This window comes from Hyaena hyaena, unplaced genomic scaffold (assembly GCF_003009895.1).
Source record: "Hyaena hyaena isolate Hyena2069 unplaced genomic scaffold, ASM300989v1 scaffold_234, whole genome shotgun sequence".
Taxonomy (NCBI): Eukaryota; Metazoa; Chordata; class Mammalia; order Carnivora; family Hyaenidae; genus Hyaena; species Hyaena hyaena.
The window spans coordinates 514,055-525,944 of record NW_024080865.1 but is presented as its reverse complement, the minus strand read 5'-3'; positions in this window follow the sequence as shown (position 1 = coordinate 525,944).

The following is an 11,890-nucleotide window of genomic DNA, read 5'->3' as shown; positions in this document are numbered from 1 at the left end:
CTGTCCCAACTAGATATACTTGGTAAAAAGGAAGAGAGAAGAAGGGGTCCCTAGGTGGCCTTACCCTGTGGACGGAATTCTTCTTGGAGACTCTTGGTGGAGGCAGGAGAGTAGGCGCGTGGGTATGTGCACTCTGGGGTTGCAAAATCAGGGGAAAGGTCATATGGTAGAGTCCTCTCTTTTCAGGGACGTTTGAGGGGCCACCTGACAAAATGCTTGACCAACATTCTCGAGATGGTTACAGAAAGGGCCCGCTCAAGGCAGCTAGAGCCAAGAAGTACATCCTGGAGTAGATTAACCTGCTATAGACCTAAATGGGCCCCTGTGACTACTCACCTCTGTGACCCAGAGCAACAGGAGCGGGGAGGGATCCCTAAACCTAGAGGGGGCCGAAATTTACACACATTTCTTCTTTCTTTTCCTCTTCCTCTTCTCCTTCTCCTCTCTCCTCCTCTCTGTAAGAAGGTTGGAGGGCAAGGCCTCCCAGGCAGGGCTAAGCCAGGGGCCTCAGGGAAGCCTGCCTGAGCTGGTTTGCTCACTGGCAGTGCAGGTGGTTGGGTGAAAGATGTACCAGGGGCTGGTGTGCACAGGTGGGCACTAGGTTGGCCAAGCTGCTGGCACATACATCTTCTCATACGGGAGAGGAGGAGAGGCTCGTCTAGTGAGCAAGCCCGTGCTTTCTTCCTCCCAGCTTGGTCCCTCTCCACCCATCTCATCCCCTTCTCTCTTACCCCCTCCCCCTGCAGGTAATGATTCTTCCCAGGTGACAGCATGGCTGGCTGGGCCTGGAATCCTGCCCAGGAAAGATGCAGAGATGACCCAGTTCTCAGAGTAAACCAGTTTTGATGCTTTTGCTCTGCAGAGTTCAGCTTCTAGGGGTGTGGCTGCATCATAGGTGTGGACAGGGCTTCGCAAGGGATCCTCCTTAGCCTAGACCTGGACTTGGGGCTGGCTCCATGCCCATGATAGGACCTCAATCTGGCATTGCGTCTTGCTGTACCAAATGGGAATATGGAGGGAAGAGAATGGTCACTTCATTTCCCAAATGGTTGATTGGTAGAGGAGGGGCTCCAGGGCCCAGGTGGCAACATCAAAGGAAGACTCTGCTAGTTGTGAAATTCTCCCTTCCAGACTCCCCTGGATACTTCCTTTGATAGCTTAGGGGAAACAGGACACCCACCAGAATCTGGAGCAGATAGTAAATCCACAGGAAGAACCTGGACTTTGGAATGGAAGTTCCAATGCTCCAGTTCCAAGAGCTGAGCGAAGGGCCTTCTCCTTGTTCTGCATTCCCCCTTTTCCGTGCCCTTCCCCATCCAGGTTTTCCCCCAAATCCTCTCCTACCACTCGCTTCCCTTCTGCTCCAGGTCCAGAATCTCCATCAGGCATGGGGTTGCCTCATACAGTCTGTGTCTTTGGGTGGTTAGTTCCTCCAGAGTCAGAGCGTCTTTGAAATTAAGTCCCACAGTGGTGGAAGTAAGAGAGTGTTGTCCTAAGAAATGAGGGAGCCCTGGCTTTCCAGACTGCACATACCACTTGGGCCCCTAGCCTTCCTCTGTGCCACTTGACTTCTGAGGTTCATGCAGGCCTAAGGCTGGGATGATTTGTGCAGGTCATAAGGTCCCACTCTGGGGAGGGAGCTATAAACACCTCTCCCATTTCTTCCCTCTGCATTGGGGGCTTTAATCACCCAGAACCTCCATAGTACCCAGTCCTTCAAGGAAAATGTGTCTAATGGATATTGGTGAGTAAACAGATAAATTACAGGAATGTACCCTTCAGTTTATTCTTACCTGGGCAGCTGCCAGGCTGGGGCTGGATCTAAGAAGTGACACATTCAAGGCAGTAAAGAAAGGAAGGTCAGTCTGAAATATCAATGTGCCCCCAAATCCTCGCCTTTTCTGCAAAGCTACCTTGTACTGAGTGGGTACTGATTTGGTGGACGTGCCACTGCTACTTGGAAGGACCCTCTCTGTTATTGGCAAGAGGCTGCAGAGCATGTGAAGAGGCCCCTGGGTCTGCAGGGTCCTTGTAGAAGACCCCAGGATAGGCTTCTGTGCCACTGGGGCAGGGCCAATATGATGAAAGAGTGCCCCCTAGTGATCTTCATCCCCAGCTGCTTGAGTTAGCTACTCCCAGGGCTCTGCAGAGGAGTCTTGGATCCCTGAGGAGGGTCAAGGTGGGGATGTTTAGGACAGGGTTTCATACGCGGGGCAGATGTTTCTTGGGTCTCAAATGGATTCATGGCTCCAGTTGTGTTTCTGAGCTTTCCTCCTATTTCAGCCTCTCCTGGGCTTTCATGTGATCTTTAAAGAGATACCATCTTTAACACAAACAACCTTAAATTATGGACAATGGGAAAATACTTTGCATTTACTCACCTCTTCACAATCGATGCATTTTTTTGTATCTCATTTCTTCATTCAACAAATATTTCCTGAGCACCTGCTCTGAGCCAGTCCCTTGAATGGAGGTGTCCAACCTTGCAAACTCACCAGGTCACTGAGTATAGAGTGAGAAAGAGGGTAGTACACTAGAGAGTGGAGAGTTCCATCTTTATAGAAGGAAGTACACACAGGGAGGATGTCATGGCAGGCATCTTGGAGGAGGTGCCTCTCAAGCTGAAGACCAAGGTAGATTGTGAGGTGTCTTCTCCAGGCTGGCATATGGGGAACCTGTGCTAGAAGCACAGATTCTCTGGTCCACTAAAACAGAACCGGGAAATGCTGAGCCACTGACCTCCAGCCAACCATATGACCTTCTCCAGTAATAATCCTGAGAGGGAGGGATACAAAGGGACACTTCCTGGTATAAAACATCAAATTATGTACTATATATTTTTTTAAGTTTATTCATTTATTTTGAGAGAGAGAGACGTGAGAGGGGCAGCAAGAGAGAATCTCAAGCAGACGGCGCTCTGTCGGTGCAGAGCCTGATGCAGGCTCAAACTCACAAACCATGAGATCATGACCTGAGTGGGAACCAAGTCAGACACTTAACCGTCTGAGCCACTCAGGGGTCCCCAAATTGTGTACTTTAAATAAAAATAGTCTGTTATTGCAACTATACCTCAGGAAAAAATTTAAAAGTCAGATAGTACTATAATGTAAAAATCAGTGCCCTGTTCCACTTTTTCCTCATGAAGTTCCATTCCCAAGTGACAAACACTTTGAAGTCTTACATGTTCAATCATTTAAACCTATATTTTTAAAAATGGACTTCTTTATTTCATGGTGTTTCTGTTCTAGGTATTATCTACCTATTTCCTACTGCAAAAGGTTAGGATAGAGCCTTCTTACATAACACACACACACACATTCTTCCCTCATTCTCTTGATATGTCTACATGCCATGTTTTGGTTAAACTACTATTCAGTGTTTATATTATTATGACTATGTATGTAGTATTAATAGCTGAATCCTATACTATGCCATGTTTCTTATTTAACTTTTGTGTTTACTGCAGTTAAATATCTACCTCATTTTTCATTTTCTAGGTGTGCTGTATATTTAGCATTAACTTGTGCCCAGACAAACAGACAGAATCCAAAAATTCCATTCCATGCATGTAGTAGGCCCACTGGTGCTCTCTCAGGTCTAGTTTGATCTAGTGGCATCCCTTCCGGGGAGTTGGGATGGGTTGCCGTCTGGTCGCACCAAACAGCTTTCATCTTGAGACCTCTCTTTGGCTCCATCGAGGGCCCTTCCCCCATTTTGCTTCCCTGTTTCCCGGATTCCTTGTCTTTGTCTTCTGGTAGCTTCCTAAGAATGGATCTGTGGGAGGAGAAAAATCTTTCAGGTCTTAATATGTCTTCATTCTATTCTTCTGCAGGATTGATACTTGGCTGGGTATAAAACCCTAGGTTACAAATAATTTGATAATTTCCCTCTGTATTTGAAAGGGTTGCCTCATTGCCTTCTTGCTTCCATTGTTGCCATGGAGAACAATGATGTGATTCTGATTGCTGATCTCTGGATTTAAACTGTTTTCTCTCTCTTGAAAGTTTTGAAGATTTTTCTCGGCATGTCTGATGTTCTGAAATTTCCCAGTGTTGTGCCTTGATATGATTTTGTCCTTTGTTTTGGATGCTTTGTGGGCCCATTGATCTGGCACTTGGTGTTCCTAAGTGCTGAGAAGTTTCCCATATGCTTCTGTTGTTACTCTTCTCCAATTTAACTGTTCTGTTTTTCAAAACTCCAGTTATTTGGATGTTAGAGCTCCCAAAATGATTCTGTAAATTTTAAGCAACTTTTTCCCCCTGTTATCTTTTATTTTTCTGGGAAATTTCAACCCTTCTATATTTTATCATTTTTAATTTTCAAGAGCTGGTTTTAATCCAGTGTTCCCTTTTATAACATCATCTTCTTGTTTCATGAATTAATTATCTTATTGTATCCCTCTGGGAGTGGTAATTACAATGAAAATTGTTTTCGTATTCCAATCTCCACATTATCTCTGTTTCCTTGGAGTTCATTTTTTCTGTTTGTTTGTTTTGGTCTCTGTTTTTCGTAGTTAAGGCTTCCCCAAATGACTTTGATTCTTGGCTGTCTGGTCCTATTTAAGAAGGAGGCATTTAACAGCTGATGGAAGCCCTATGTGTATGCAGAGCTGGGTTTTTGGAGGGTCTCACAGAGAAAGGATTGGGATAAGGTTCTGGCTCTGTTCATGGGGACCCCCAGATAGTAGTAGAATATGCAGATCTTTTCCCTTGGGCCAGTCAGTTTCACAGTGAAGGACCCTCCATATCTCCTGCCTGGAGGCTGAAAGCCTGGCAGCCATTGTTTGGAGAGCAGAACTGAAAGCAGGGGTTGGAAGAAGTGGGCTATGCCAGACTCCTCCCTCCTTCAGTCTCTCCACTTTGGCAGCAGGGGTGGAAGGACAGTGGTAGAGAATGAGGACTGATCTTCTCATGTGGCAAGAGAGGGGATCCCCTCTTCATAAAGCTGTCAGCCAGCCCACCTGGTTTCAGCCTTACCCTTTCCCCTGTCTTGCATGCCCAGTGGCTTCATTTGCTATGATTGTCTGAGGCTCTGCTGAGGTTTCTTCTTCCCCCTCCCAGACACTCAGCTGTGGGGAGAAAGCTAAAACCTCATCTGACTGCATTCCATTTTCCAAAATTGTGTTGCGATCCCTCTCCTGCTTGCTCTCCTCCCCTAACTTCTTTTGCTGAGGTAACGTTAGGCTTTTTCCTTTCATCTCTTACCTGCCCAGTAGGCAGGTTTGGGGCAGAAACAGGGTGACAGTGCTGCTCTCTCCTCCTCATTTGGTTGGACTCAGACTCCTCTTGATTTTTCTCACTGAGGTGGCTCATTCCAGACCTTGTCAGGACTGGTGTGGGCACTTGGGGCAGGAAGCTGGCAAGCTTGGGGTTGTTCAGCTGGTTCTACGACTCCAGGGCCTGCTTTCCCTGCTTGGAGCTGGGTTCCCAAACATCCGCTAAGGATAAGCCTGGGATAGGGGTGCTTCTGTCACGGTTTGGATGACACATGGGACTCTGCTACCTTGGTACCGCCGGGCTGTCACCAAGACCTTGCAAGGGAAGACTTGAGGCTTTTTAAACTCGAGGGGACTTAGAGGCCCAGAGGCTGAGCTGTGGTTTCAGGAGGCATGTGGTACTCCCTGTAGATGCCACCTTGCCTGGGGGTGCCTGGGTGGCTCAGCTGGTTAAGTGTCTGACTCTTGATCTCGGCTCAGGTCATGATCTCACAGTTCGTGACTTTGAGCCCTGCGTTGGGCTTTGAGCTGTCAGTGCGGAGCCTGCTTGGGATTTTGTCTCTCTCTCTGTCTCTGTCCCTCCCCAGCTCGCTTTCTCTCTCTTTCTCTCTCTCTCAAAATAAATAAAAGAATAAATAAACTTAAAAAAATAGTTGCCACCTTGCCTTCACCAAACCCAGTATCAAGGAGAAGGCTGGCCCAAAGTTGTCCTTGCTTCGACTTAAAAAAAATTTTTTTTAATGTTTATTTTTGAGAGAGAAAGAAGACCGAATGTGCATGGGGGAGGGGCAGAGAGAGAGGGAGACACAGAATCCAAAGCAGGCTCCAGACTCCAAGCTGTCAGCACAGAGCCTGATGCAGTGCTCGAAGTCACCGAGTGTGAGATCATGGCCTGAGCCAAAGTCAGACGCTTAACCGACTGAGCCACCCAGGCGCCCCACTTGCTTCCACTCTCGCCGTTTCTTCTTGGTGCATTCATAGGAGAGGGTTGCTGGGAGAACACTGCTGTTCCCAGGTCCACCTTGACTGCCTCCTGAGGGCAGAGCGCTTGGCCTTTCACCATCATTGAACAGTTCTGTGGTTTGACTGGGCAGAACACTGGAGTCACTTGGAAGACATAATGTCTGGCTTATTTTGTGCAGAGGCTCTCAGGGTATGCTGTGTGCTGGCCTTGTGAGGTGTTCCCCAAAACCTGAGGTCAAATATTCGAACGTGCTAGAGAGACTCCATAAACAGTGTTCCTCAATTAGAGGTTCATAATGGCATCAACCTATATGAAGAGACTAAAATTCCCTGCAGAAAAGGAACTGTATATTTTGTTTAAGGCACCCACATAAGTGAGGACAGGCTGAAAGAAAGTAGACTGATCTTAGGAGGTATGAAGTAAGGGCAAGTCAGAGTGTAGAGTCTAACATCCTAATGGAAAATCTGAGAGCTCCAGAGTTGGAGACAGAGACAACGCATCCCATCCCACATTTAGGCAAGTCCTTGCCTAAATTCTGTCGGAAGCCCAGTGGGTCTTGGCCACCTGGCCTGCTTTTTCAGATCCTGTTTGGCAAACCCTTCCCCAAACCCATCCCATATCCAAAGCAGCTGGTGCTGGAGGAGACATGAAACTTAGCACTGGAACAAAGGAGTGAGTCTGGAGAGGCACGAGGAGAGTTTCCTCTGAGGTCAGAGGAAACAGTGGTACTTTGGCTGCAGGGAGGAAAGTGTAGGAAGATGGAGGGACAGAGACCTCCCATAAATTCTCCCTAAGAGAGCTAATGTCGCCTTTTACGTTCCAGAGCCTTCTCTTTGGGTCAGGGTCCTGTAAAAGTGCTGCCAAGAAATCCACTTCATCTCCATGAGGAATAGCTGACCAAAGGAGGAAGGTCCAGGGTAGTGGTAAGGATGGGGGAGTGAGGTGGAGGGATAATACCTCCCAGTATGGCAGAGGTAAGGGTAGAGCCCCTGGTCTCTGTAGCTGTGAAGCCCTAAGGCTGAGACCTGGCCAGCTGCCCCTTACACCAATGCTGCCACTGCCCCCAAGAACCCATGAAACCTCTGTCAATGCCACAGTCAGAAGATAAGGGACGGATTCAGCCAGGCCCTCCAAGGTGGAAGTGGGAGGCAGGTCTTCCACACTGTCTCTTTCCTTTCCTTCCACACTATCTTCAGCCCCTGCTCTTCCTGCACATCAGCCTGATGGGCATTTCCGGAAGATGGAAGAGCAGACCTGTGAGGTGCTGATGGCAGCAGCTCAGGAAGCCTCCCTCCATGCTCACTGGCTTTACCACCTTGGGCAGAAAGACAAGCTTCCCTCTCCTTGTGTGTAAAATGAGCATCATAACAGAGCCCACTTCACACAGAGCATGAATGGGACCTTACATCTAATGGCATCCAGGACATGTACAATAATTACCCTCTCCGTCGAGCAGTCTCTAAATTCTCACCTAGCACCACTCGGCAGCGGGACCTCCCACAAGCCAGCTTCCCCCCTCGCTAAGAGGCAGTTCTGCAGCAAGCAACATCCTTAGCCAAAGCCACTCACGAGGACAAGTTATATCCTTCCCAACTTTTTCTTCTTACCTTGGCAAGAGCTGATTGAAACACATTTGCCTTGTCATTTATCCCATACTCACTCCTTTGAGCTCTCTTACCAAATATCATCTTCCAGTGTGACCTCCCCTGATCGTACTGAATAATCATTATTTAAATTGCAATCTACTCCATTCTCTGTTCTCTTCTTTCCACTTTTTTCCTCCATCAACTTTTTACTATTCTACATGCAATTTATCTCACTTATGTATTTGCTTATTTTTTGTCTCGCTCAATAGGACATAAACTGTGCTAGGCCGGGAGTTCTGTGTTTTGTTCCTTGCTGTCTCCCTGATGGCTAGAGCAATGTTTGGTGCCTATTAAGTGCTGTAACTATTGTTGAATGAATGGAATAAACTCATGGACACTTGGTCTTGCTGTGGAAAGACACACATGGTTTTATAATTGTTGGCTGCCTTCAAGAAATCCCCCTCCCACCTCATTTAAGTTGCTTAGAAAGTATTATAGCAATATCCTTTCGGTTGTGAGATGGGCACTTAGGGGTATTTGCGTGACTGGTCTCAATCCATTAAACTCTCCTGAGGTCTAATTGGTGTAAGTGGCCTCTGCTCTTAGAGTGAGTCACACTGTGCTCATTAGAGGTTTTACATGGTACACAACCCAGTGGGCTTAATTGGTTCAAGGTTAGTATGTGACCCTGAGTGAGTTTGGCAGATGTAATGTCCTAAACCTTGTGTATCAGAGGTTGTGCTTAGGCATGAGTATTAGACCCCACACAGAGTGGCTTGAACTTACAAGTCAGGAATTTATTTTATTTTATTTTTATCTAAGTATAGTTGGAATACAATGTTACACTGATTTCAGGTATATGACATGCACAGTGATTCGACGGTTCTGTGCTCGCTGTGGTAAGTGTAGTCACCATCTGTCACCACACATTATTACCATATTATTGATTATATCCCCTATGCTGTACTTTTCATCCCGTGACTTCTTTATTTTATAACTGGAGGTTTGTACCTCTTAATCTCCTTTACTTGTTTCACCTGTCCCCCCAACCCATTCCCCTTTGGCAACCACCAGTCTGTTTTATGATTCTGTTTCTGTTTTTTGCTTATTTGTTTAGATTCCATAGATAAGTGGAATCACATGGTATTTGTATTTCTCTTTCTGGTTTATTTCACTTAGCATAATACCTTCTAGGTCCATTCATGTTGTCACAAATGGCAAGATCTTATTCTTTCTTATGGCTGTTAATATTCCATTGTGCGTGCGTGTGTGTGTGTGTACTCACATATTCTTTATCCATTCATCTATGGATGGATACTTGGGTTGCTTCTATAACTTGGCTATTATTAACAATGCTGCAGTAAACATAGGGGTGCATATATCTTTTCAAATTAGTGTTTTCATTTTTTTTTTAGGGAAATACCCAGTGGTGGAATTATTGGATCCCATGGCACTTTTAATTTTTTTGAGGAACCTCCCTACTGTTTTCCACAGTGACTGTGCCAATGTACATTCCCACCAACAAACAGTGCATGAGTGTTCCTTTTCCTAGCAGCGAAATAGATACATAGATCAACTGAACAGAATAGAGACCCCAGAAATAAACTCATGCATATATGGTCAGTTAATCTAATGCAAAGGAAGCAAGAATATACAATGGGGAAAAAGACAGTTTTTTCAACACTATTTGTTGGACAGCCACATGCAAAAGAATGATACTAGACCACTATCTTACACCATACACAAAAATAAACTAAAAATGAATTAAACACCTAAATATGAGACCTGAAACTATATAACTTCTGGAAGAAAACATAGGTAGTAATTTCTTGGACATCGGCCTTAGCAACATTTTTTCTAGGCATGTGTCCTTAGGCAAGGGAAACAAGCAAAAATAAGCTTTGAAGACTACATCCAAGTAAGGAGGTTTGCACAGCAAAGGAAACCATCGACAAAATGCAAAGACAGTATACTGAATGGGAGAAGTTAGGGATTAACTTTTCTTTCACAAAGCATGAAATCTGGAGGTGGGTCACCTAGGGCTGGTATGGTAGCCCCCAGCGTCATCTGTGTCCAGACTCCTTTTAATCCTTCTGCTCCTTCATCCTTTGGCCACAGCTTCTAGACTCTGCCCCATGGTTCCAAGATGACCACTGCAGCTCTGGCTATCAAGTCAGTCTCCCAAATATTAAGAGCGTTAAGATGAAGAGGAGCCAGGCAAGAGGGTGCATGGCCCCTAAATCAGTCAACCATCCTTGAAAAAAATCCAGGTTGACAAGCTTTGATTTTAATTGGAGCATTGAGTCTATTTATATTTAATGAAATTACAAACATATTTGGGTTTAAATCTACCATGTCACTGTTTGTCTTTTATTTGTTTCACTTTTTTTATTTCCCCCTTTTCCTTTATTGCCTTATAAGTACTTGTTATTATTCCAGTCCATTTAGCTTATTAGTTGTATAATCTTTTATTATTGTTTTCAGTGGTCATCCTACAGGTTACAATATGCCCCCCCTGACTTATTAAAGTTTAACATAAATTACCACCTCTACCACTTCCAGGACAGTGCAAAGATTTCAGAACATGTTAACTCCATGACTCCCTCCCACCTTTATGCTCTTGTTGTTCTGAATTTTAATTCCATGTATATTTTAAACCTCACAAGACATTATTATTATTTTCTTATATGTCATTGATATTCATTTAGTTTTGCCCACAGCTTTATCCTTTTCATTGCTCTGCATTCCTTTCCTCATCTCCATGCATCCATGTGGGATCATTTTCTTCTTGGTCTAGAAGTGTTCCCTGAATGAGGGCTTGCTGGTAACAAAAGCTCCCCATTTTTATTGGTTGGAAATGTCTTTATGCCATCCTTCCTCTGTGTCTGGAGAAGCAGAGCACTCTTGGCTGCCCAGGTAAGGCCTGTGTAGAGTCAGGCTGTCCTGGATAACATGGGCCTGGTGGAAAGTTCACACCCTATTTCTTGGGTGTGTGAGGGATCGAGTAAAGCCAGTGTTTGCAGAAGTCAGAGGCAGTCATTCAATCCTGAGTCAGGCCAGAGAATCAGATCTGGATCTGGTCAGATTTTGGAAGGAGAGCTGCTCTTGGCATCCCCTCTGATAAATCAGTGTTGTCCATCAGGCAGCTCTGGTGTCAAGGCCTCCATGCCCAGCCTCCCACTGTGCAGGTGGTGGGGGAAGGAGAATCGCTGAGTCTTCCCAAACCTCCACTTTCCCACAAACAGACCTTTGTCAGGCCTACTTTCTTCATAGGGCAGCTCAAAAACATTTTATAAACTGCTCTCCCCATAAATTCCTCAGATAAGCCTATGGCCTGTGCAGATGCAGGAGAGTAGTCTTCAGTGGCCCCCGCTCCCACCAATGCTCGGCAGCCAGAGTGGCTCTGGCTGGATTTCTGAGACCTTGAGGGTCAGGCCCAAGGTGAATTGATGGCCCCGGGGCGCCCAGAGTGAATTGGGAAGTTCAAGGCTTCTCCAGATGATATCCCTCTGGGCTGGGGTCTAAGCTGCCCAGCCCCGCACATCCTATACTCCACACCAAGCAGGAAAGCCACATCAGAGGGGAGGGCAGGACAGAGAGGCATGGCATGGTCTCCTTCCTCCCCTCAAAATCATAAAGTCCCACCTGCCAAGCTGAGTAACTGCCTCTATCAAGGACACAGGAAACAAACAAAACAGAAACACAGCTTACCTCTGTCTGGACTCTGAGCTCTCTCTCTGGAGCAGGAAGAAAGTTGGAATGCATTTCGGGTGGGCTGCCTATGTTTAGATATTTTTCTACAGGCTAAAAAGAGAAGCTGAAAGCTTCTCCTTCTCTAAATTTTATTTTGCCGAGCAAAACAAAAACTCATTCTAGACTGTTCTTCCGTCTGGAACACTTTTCCCTTGGACGCTCAGGGCTCATGCTCTCACTGCAGGTCTCTGCTCAAAGGTCACCTTCTCAGACCTCTCCAAGTGCCCCATTTAAAAGGCTACAACCCGTGTCACCTCCCACCTCACTAGTCACCTGAAAACCATTCCCCTTCACTGCTTTAGCTTTTTCTGTCACCATACTTTATTCATTATCTGCCTCCCCTCACTACAGTGTCACCTACATGAGGGGAAA